We start from the raw sequence: 9,242 nt of genomic DNA, 5'->3' as shown, positions 1-9,242 counted from the left end.
TTGGCAATAACAATACACAATGTACTAACCATTGTTATTCTCCTAAAATCTTGTTTTGAAATTTTGTATCACTGTTTTTATTTTTTTTCTTTCTTTAAAATAAAAATAACTGATGTCAAAAAAAAAGAAAAATAAATTTAAAAAAAGAAAAAGAAAAAGAAAAGGAAAAGGGAAACACAAGTGGCTAAAAATTTATATAAAGAACTAATAGCAGATAACTTTCCAAATGCAGAAAAAGAATTTAATGTGCAGTAAATGAAGCATATAGAAATAGAAATCCAAATAGTCTTGATCATAAAGGTGCTTGTCCATACAAATCACAGTCAAAATCCCAGAATCTCAACAGAATCTTAAGGAACAGAATCTTAAACGTTGGTAGAGAGAAACAATACATCACTTACAGAGTTAAATCCATTAGAGTGACAACTGACTTCTCAAATCAAAGGCCACAAGAGGTTGGAGTGAAGTGTTTCAAGCCCTACGAGAAAAAATATCTTCCAACTCAGACTGATTCATACTGTAACACTATCTTTAAAATATACAGAAAAATAAGATATTTCTTTGATAAATAGCACCTAAAGGAATTCATGCCCACCAAATCATTATTCTAAAATATTCTCAGGTATATCTGAGAGACAATGAAGCTAACCATACCAAAAGGTCCAACAGAATTACTATAGCAGGTAGGGTAAACAGTAAAGTAAAAGAAAAAAAGGAATTCAATAACATGAAAATAATGTAATGATAGGAATAAATCAATTCCTTTCAGTAATAATTTTCAATGTTAATGCTCCCAAATCTCTAGTGAGAACATACAGATTGACAGAGTGAATCAATAAATAAAATCCAGGGGCTTTCTATATATAAAAACATGTTTAACTCAAAAAAGAAATTCAGAGACAAAATGTCAAAGCCTGTGAATCAATATTATATGTTACTAAAACTTAAAAAAATAAAATAAAAAAAAAAAACCAAGAGAAGTATCTGAATTTCAGCAAAGCAGAAGTCCAAGCTAAACTGATTAGAAGAGGAAATGAAGGTCACTACACATTGATTAAAAGACCAGGAAGAGATAACACTTACAATATACACGCACCACAAAAACTGCAATCCAACTTCATAAACCAGACACTAATGGATATAAAAGATCAGATAAACACCAATACAATTGTAGTGGGAGACCTCAGTATCTCACTGTCACAAATAGATCAACGGAACAAAATATCAACAAAGATTTATCAAGACTTGTTTTCTGACCTTAATGTCAGTTCGCAAATGACTGTGAGTCAAATACGGGTGACTTCTTTTATTTTTATAAATAAGGTTTTATTAGAACACAACCATGCTAACATTTGCAGATCATCTTTGGCTACTTTCTTGCAGCCACAGGGGCGTGGAGAAGTTGTGACACAACTGGACGACTCTTAGGCCTGACACACATCTTGTGCCATTTGAGCAGGTATTATGCATATCTACAGTTTTCCTTTGGCCTCATCTAGGCCTGGTGTGTGAGCCCGTTCAGTCTAGAATAGGGGGCCCTTTCCTCAGCCATTTTCTTTCCTGACAAAATTCTTGCCTTTAGAGTTTAAACTAGTGGCAAGTGGTAGGCAAAAAGAAGTAAATTACTAAATTGTACAATAGTTTAGAAAGCACAAAGAGAAGGAGGGATGAAAGAGAGTTGGAGGTTCATGAAGGACACTCAGGTTCTTTTGGGTTTGTTTTTGGACTGGTTGTTTTACCTGTGTGCTGCCTTCCTATGCCTTCCTCAGGGGATCCTTCCAGTGTAATGTGACCATCTTCACACCTTGGGGGAAACTGTGGCCTCCTCCTGGGAGAGGCAAGTGGGGTGACAGTGTTGTGTGGTTCTGTATGGAGGGGCCAGGAGGGGAGCTGGATGGAAAATAGTATGAAGCAGGCTGGACAGGATCTCTGTCTTTTTTGAAATTTTGTATTTGATGTGTGGTTGATAAGCACAACTTCAGGGTCATAAATACTATGCTTCCTTCAGCACTTTCAAAAATGATGGTGATAGGGGCTGGGAATTAGCTGTAGTTGACTGGTAAACTTTTCCTAGTGGTGTGGTGTGATTTGCAACTTACTGGTACTGCTGACAGCAGCACTGTTTCATCTAATGTAAGAGGAAATGATCAACTTTTATTCCCACTATTCACAAAGTCAAGCTATTTATTTATTTGTTTATTTATTGGTTTTAGGACTTGAACTCACAACCTTGTGCTTGCCAGGCAGGCATTGTGCTGTTGAGCTATGTCTCTGTCACAAATTGTTGATTATAGATTTTGTAAGAAAAATGAAGGTTATCTGTCATCTAAAGTTACATTTGTTAGTAATTTATATTAATAATTTAACAGATCAACATTTCTTTAAGAGAAGATAGATGTGTATCTTGGTCCTGCATGGAAAATAAACCCAGTGCAGTTATCTGTGACTGGTAATCATGACATGTAATGGAGGAAGGGATGCCTAGTGGAGTAGCAAAGTCCAGTTCTGGATATGGATTGGTGTGACTTCAGAGATGGTTGGCATGTAGGCCAGCAAGCTGAGGGGGAGAGACCCACTGCCATCATGGAGGCACTACTAATGGACTTGTAGCCTGGCTGGGGGTAAAAGAGGAAAAGGGTGGTGTTCATTTGGAAGAGCTCCTCTTGCTTGGGTGGGTGTGCTTTGCTGCTGTGGCCTGTAGCCGCCAGTCTCCAGTCTCTTTAGCCTCCCAAAGAAGGCTCAGACACTCCCCACTGAGCTCCCAGGCCTTTGACTTTGGACTGGCATCATGTCCTTGACCCCTGCTGCTGTGCAGCTTCCATCTCTGTGGACTTAGCAGGTACTGGATTCCCTGGTTCTCCAGTGCACTGACAGCTTTTGTGGACTCTTGCATCTTTGATCCTTTAAGCCTATCTACCAAATTACCTGGTTTGATTATATATTTTTCTACTGATTCTGTTCCTCTATAAAGAATCCTACCAGATATATGAATTTAAAATTAATAGCAATTTTTATTAATACATTTAAAATAGTTTGTGCAGTGATACTTGTTATCAAGCTTTGGTAGCCTAGAGCCTATGTGTTATTGAATACAAGGAAGAAAAACTTGTGTGACTGGAATATTTGATGAGAGAAATGTAACAATATTTTTAAGTCAATATTTGTATCATTGAAGGTTTTCAGTAGTTACTAAAGGTCAAACTGTAAATATAACATTATGTATTATAAATCACAGAGGCTATAAATGAATTTATTCTAATATAATTCATGGACTGATAGTTGTGTTCTGTAATGTCATTTGACGTGGGACCTTGGGTTGTTTAATACCTACAGCATCAGTGGAGACCCAATTCATAGGACAGGCTACTGGGAAGATTACAGGAGGGACCTCAGATTTTGCAAATGTCACACAGGATTACTTGTATCAGCTATCGATATGTTGGTTTTTTGAGAAAAAACTAATGTTGCCAGAAAAGGGTGGTCCAGAAAGTTGGCTCCATGCTTGATAGAATAAAAGCTTGGAAGATGAGATAATTTTGTTACAAAAGGCAAAACTAAGACAGAAGTCATCCCTTGTCAACAATATTGATCTTGAAACACTTGCATTAATAGACAGGTCCTGGACGGAGTGCCTGTGAATGGCTCCCACTGGATAGCTGGCACTTTACAGCTAGCCCAGGACTTATCCTGGCTGAGTCCTGCAGTTTCTGCTATCTGAGGAGTTCCTTTTAGCTCCAGGAAGACCTGGACGATTGGCCAGCCCATGTGCAGTGTTATAAACACATATGACATGATCACTCTTCTAGGCAAGCTAATGTTGCTGTCCAGTGCTTTAGCAGGACTGGAAGTCTGTTGTCTCTCCATGTTTACTGCTATGCTAGGCCCCAGTCTTAGACTGAAACACACAGATGTTGGGAATGAGTAGTCCTCTCTGAAGATGGACAGCAGTGAACAATAAATGATAAACAAGGCTTAGGGCTTAGGTTTTGGACAAAACTTCAACATTATTTTTCAGAACATTAGTGAGGTGTTATAGTTATCTATGAATTGAAATTGAATCAGCAGCATAGTGATTGTTCTTTTCCAGAAAAGATTAAAATAAATAATAAATAAATAATTTCCTGCCATATTTAGTTGGTTTTTGCTGTACTTCACTACTGTTACCTGGTCATATCTTCCTTCAGTCATGCTGGGATAATTTTCTAGAAAGGTAGAAGAATTTTAGAAAATCAATCTCAATTGTGAGACAGTAGAGCTGCAGGATTTGGGGGTAGTGTTTGGGGTTAGTTCTTATAGTGAGAAAGCCAACGGCCTTCCATATGGAACTGAATTAGTTTATGTAGGGCTCAAACACCTTCAAAATCATATCAGTGACAAACCAGGTTGATGAAAAGAAGCATACTTCTTTGTGTTTTAGAGACAACTCTACTGTATTAGTCATCTGCTACTATAAAATAAATAACCCCAAATTTTAGTGGCTTAAAGTAACAATGAATACATGTTATCCCACACAGTTTATGGTGGGCCGGGAGTTCAGGCATGGCTAGGTTGAGCACTTTGGCCCTGGGCTCTGAAGGCTTGACAGGGCCTGGAAAGTCCTCTTCCAGATGGCTCTTCTCGGTGTCTATGGGCCAGTTGTTCACCACGAGGGCCTCTTGTAGCACCGCTGAATGTCTGACAAGTCACCAGATTTCCTTAGAGCAATTTCAAGACAACAGGGAATGGCCTGACTTCATAAGTCACACTGTCATTTCCAGTCTTCTGTAGTTCCATAAGTTAATTCTGAGGGGTGACCATGACATGGCCTGAATGTTAGGAAGGAGGTGGGGCTCTTTGTATTCCATTCAGTGTCCTGTACCAATAACATCATAAACTGGAAAGCTTAGAAAGAGCAAAAATTCTCTTCTTTCAGTTCTGTATGAACACAATTCTATGTGATATTTTTGTTTCCTAATTTCCTTTAATGGAAAGGAGAGCTTATATTGCTTTGTGATTTGAGCACACGTTGTGTAAGGTGATAGCATTATTTTCTGTTCTTGTGAACTTCACTATGGGGCAAGTAAGTACAATGCAAAGGGCCAGCAAGACAGCTCAGGAGACTAAGGGCCTGCTTAGGTAAGTGCAGGGATCAGGGTTTGATGCCCGGCACACCACATGTTGCACCAGCCCCACCCTGAGCCTGCACTGAGCTGGCCACTGAAACATGTCTATAATCTCAGCACTGGGGAGTTTGAAAATAGGAGGCTCACTAGAAGACTGAGCTGCATAGTGAGACCCTGTACCAAATACATTTTTAAAAAGTACTATGTTGAGAAATGTTTCCAAGCAGCCAGAGGTCACTCTGATTGACTTCTGTTTAGGTTAGATTTCTTATTTTCTAGGTCTTATGATCTTAGTTGAAAATTAGGATTGAGGAGATGTCCAGATATATATCCATGTGTCTATTAGTTCTGGAGAGAAGAATTGTTTTAGAGGCAGTTTAACCCCAGAAATCATTGCTTAGAGTTAATGGTTCTCAACTCACTGGCAGATTTCAGTATCTGGAGATAATTTTGTTTGTCATTAACCAAGGGATACTACTGAGATTTAAGGAGTGGAGGCCGGGAAGCTACTGAACACTGGCAATGAAAGACGAGGACCCTGTGGCTGCAGCCCTGCTTGTGGGAGACTTGGAATGCCAACTCAGTCTTTGCTACTGCCACCCAGACCCGAATGGCTCTCGCTGGAGAAGGTTGAAGGAATGATGGGAAAGACTGCACCCCATCCCCAGCCCCAGTGCACACAGCTGTAGGTCCTGATGAGGGCTGGGGTGACTGGGATGTCGCTCAGCTCTCCTTTGTGTCTCAGTGACCAATGTAGCAGTGACACAAGCTCAGTAATCACACAGTAATCCCTTCCACACACTGAATCCCTGAGATCTTCGTCCCCGCAGTCACTGTAGGAGAGGAGACATAAAGCCTGGCTGAGGGGCTTGTCCTCTCAGTGTAGCCCCTGGCACAGCTCCTCCTTTTAGCCACATGATTCTCACAGCTGCTGCCTGCTTACTGACCAGGAGTGGCCTGGCACTTCTGCACAGGACAAGGAACTCTGTCTTTCTCTACAAGTCTCAGTTTAATCATACAAGGCCCCAGAGTAAACAGAAAGAACATGGAGTAGGGCTGGCCAGATAGTTCAGTGGATTAAAGCACTTGCTTAGACAGATGCAGGGACTGAAGGTTCGATCCCTGAACTGCTGTGCCGGCACCACCCTCAGAGTGCCCTGACACAGGGATTGAGACCTGGTGTGGTGATGCGTGCCTGTAATCCCAGCACTTGGGAGGCTGAAAAACAGGAAGGATCACTACAAGTCTGATCTGTGTAGTGAGATCCTGTAGACTCTGTGCTAAAAATACATTAAAAAATAATAATGATCAAAACAAAACAATCCCCAGTTTTGGTTTTCTTGGAGTCTGTATTTACATCTCTCAAGTTCCAACCACAAATGCTCTATGTCTTGCATGTATAAAATTGCTAGAAAGAATGTCACCTTTGTTTTGTTTTGATTTTTTTTTTTTCCTTTGGAACTGGGAATTGAACTCAGGCCCCTGTGCTTGCCAGGCAAGCACTTATTCTACTCAGTTATCTCCCCAGCCCCTTGATTTTGTTTCTTAAAGTGGGTAAAAGAGAAAACACAGAAAAATGAATTCTTCTAGGGGCTAAGATTATTATAATGGACACACTTTTACTTTTGTCTGAGGAGCAGTTTAGTTCTACTTGTTCACTTACGTGCTTTGATTATCCCCTCTGAATGACAGACCAAGTCTCATTGTTAGCCTAACAGAAGATCTATTAATTTCTTCTCAGGTATGGAATGATATTCACAACTAACATGTTGGCCAGAATAAAACTACTGGCTAAACATTTTATTCTCAGTTAAATGGCCTTTATCAATATTCTGGATTAGACCACAAAATTCCCTTTCTGGGTGTTCTCTGTAAACTATACTACTGTTTGAATGTTAAACTTTTGTTTTTGAAGTTTAATTTTAAGATGTTTGAATGTTCAGTTTATGTATTTGAACTACAATAAAGCAACCATTTTTTTATTTCAGCCATTTGTTTCTTTATTTACAGTTTGTGTTCAACGCAAATCAATTCCATAACATGAGTTACTATGAATCAAAGCATAAATACACAAACACAATATACAATCCACACAGATGTGCAGCATTCAGATAGGAAGCAAAAGGGCTTGTTCATTCACACACATAGTAGCTTCAGACCTATTGATCTAGTTGTTCCCATGTAGATTTCTAAAGATGGGAGAGAAATGACTTGGATTATACAGAGACTATTTGGTCTTAGTAGATGCTTACCGGAACATGTAAGCATCAGTGTGTGACCGTGTGAACAAAGAGTGGAGGGCGTGTCTTTTTTTTTTTTTTTTAAAAAAAGGTTTCTGTGTATAGAAGCAGTTATAAAAGACTTACAGCAAAAATCTAGGCACTCTGCTACTTTCCTTCAACAGAAACACCAAATTCATTTAGCTAAGCTGATTCCAAAGACTAGCCTTGTTGTCTGTTTTGAAGATAAAATTACAAATCTTGGAACTAGAAAGGCAAATATGCCAAGGAGCCAAAACTAAATAATTCTGGGAAGTGAATGCTGGAAGCTAACTTGCATTGAAGTTGCAAAAACTTTTATCCTTTTTCTGTAGGTACTTTTTAAAAAAAACTATGGATCACACTAGCCACATTTGGAACATGTTCTGTTATCAGCCAATATTTTACGTAGTTAGAACTGGTCCTAAACCAACTATATTTATAAAAAAATAAAAAAATAAATAAAGCACATGGACCAAGAAATGAAGCTAGTTAGCTTCTGGGAGAAGAGAACAGTGCAGATCCTCAGATAAGTGCTGAATAGAGATGGAAGTTTTAACATCGGTGGTTCCAGAAACAAGCAAACTAGCATCTTTTCATTCAGGAAAATACTTACAATAATTTTTTATGCTCACTAATACTATATTTTATTTCACTTTCACTCTGAAAAGAAGCTAAGGTAGAAAAGACATCTAACATTAAAAAACCTCCAGCCAGTCTCTGATTCCACTACCAACTTTCCAGAAGTCTATTTGGATGAGCACCTTTATCTTTATTATTTTACTCACAAAGGAAAAAACTTACATTAAAAAATTTAAAATATTCATTTTGTGGGTGTCTTTTGTGCTCTAGGAACTTTTTGAAATTTCCATTAACAATAGTTTTATTATTGTGTATATAAAAAATAACATTAATGTGTGTGACACACTGGTATTTACCTAGGTCCTCTTAAACCAAAGCAGTACACATACTTCAAACAGGATTCACCACAGAATAGAGTCAATAGGAGATGTGTTCATGTGTATGTATAAAATGGATTTGACTTGAGGTTGTGGAGGCTCAGGAGCCTCACAGCTTGCTCTTGTCAAGCTAGAGAATTAGGAAGCTAGGGGCATTCATTCATTCATTCATTCATTCATTCATTCATTCATTCATTCATTCTAGACCATTGTCAAAGACCTAAGAACCAGTGCTGATATAAGTCTCAGTCTGAGTTCTAGACCGGAGAATATGTTTGTGTGTGGGCATGTACACGTGTGTGTGTGTGTGTGTGTGTGTGTGTGTGTGTGTGTATGTTTTGGTCTTGTGATATTTCTCATTATACATTTTATTTTTATAGAACAACTGAGTTTAGAAAAATCTTACTTTTGTTCATTTAATTGATCTGAATAATCTCTCTTAGGGATGAAACTTCACAGAGCTAGCAAGCGTGGAGACTTTGCAATCCAGTAGTCTGAGTCGTCACTCAGTGCCTCATACATTACAGAAAATATTCTCCATACTCCATAAAACCAAACCACACAACCTGCTACCACACCCAACAAAGAAACACTGAAGATTCTGTACGCTGGGTGGGAACGGGACCCACTTAGGGAAACATTTATTCTGTCCAAGCGCTGTTCCCACAGGGGGCGCTGTTGCAATGAAGTGAACCTGAAGCGTAACCCACATTTCATTTCTGTGCAAGGTGTATCCTCACCTCCAGCTCCCTCGTAAACATTTCTTTTCTCCTCTACCTCATTCTGAGGGCACACTGGTTACTTGTTTCATTACTTGTAATGTCTTCTTCTTCCTCTTCCTCTTCTTCTTCTTCTTCTTCTTCTTCTTCTTCTTCTTCTTCTTCTTCTTCTTCTTCTTCTTCTTCTTCTTCTTCTTCTTCTTC

Source organism: Octodon degus, unplaced genomic scaffold (assembly GCF_000260255.1).
Source record: "Octodon degus isolate 3935 unplaced genomic scaffold, OctDeg1.0 scaffold00560, whole genome shotgun sequence".
Taxonomy (NCBI): domain Eukaryota; kingdom Metazoa; phylum Chordata; class Mammalia; order Rodentia; family Octodontidae; genus Octodon; species Octodon degus.
This window is presented reverse-complemented; position numbering follows the sequence as displayed.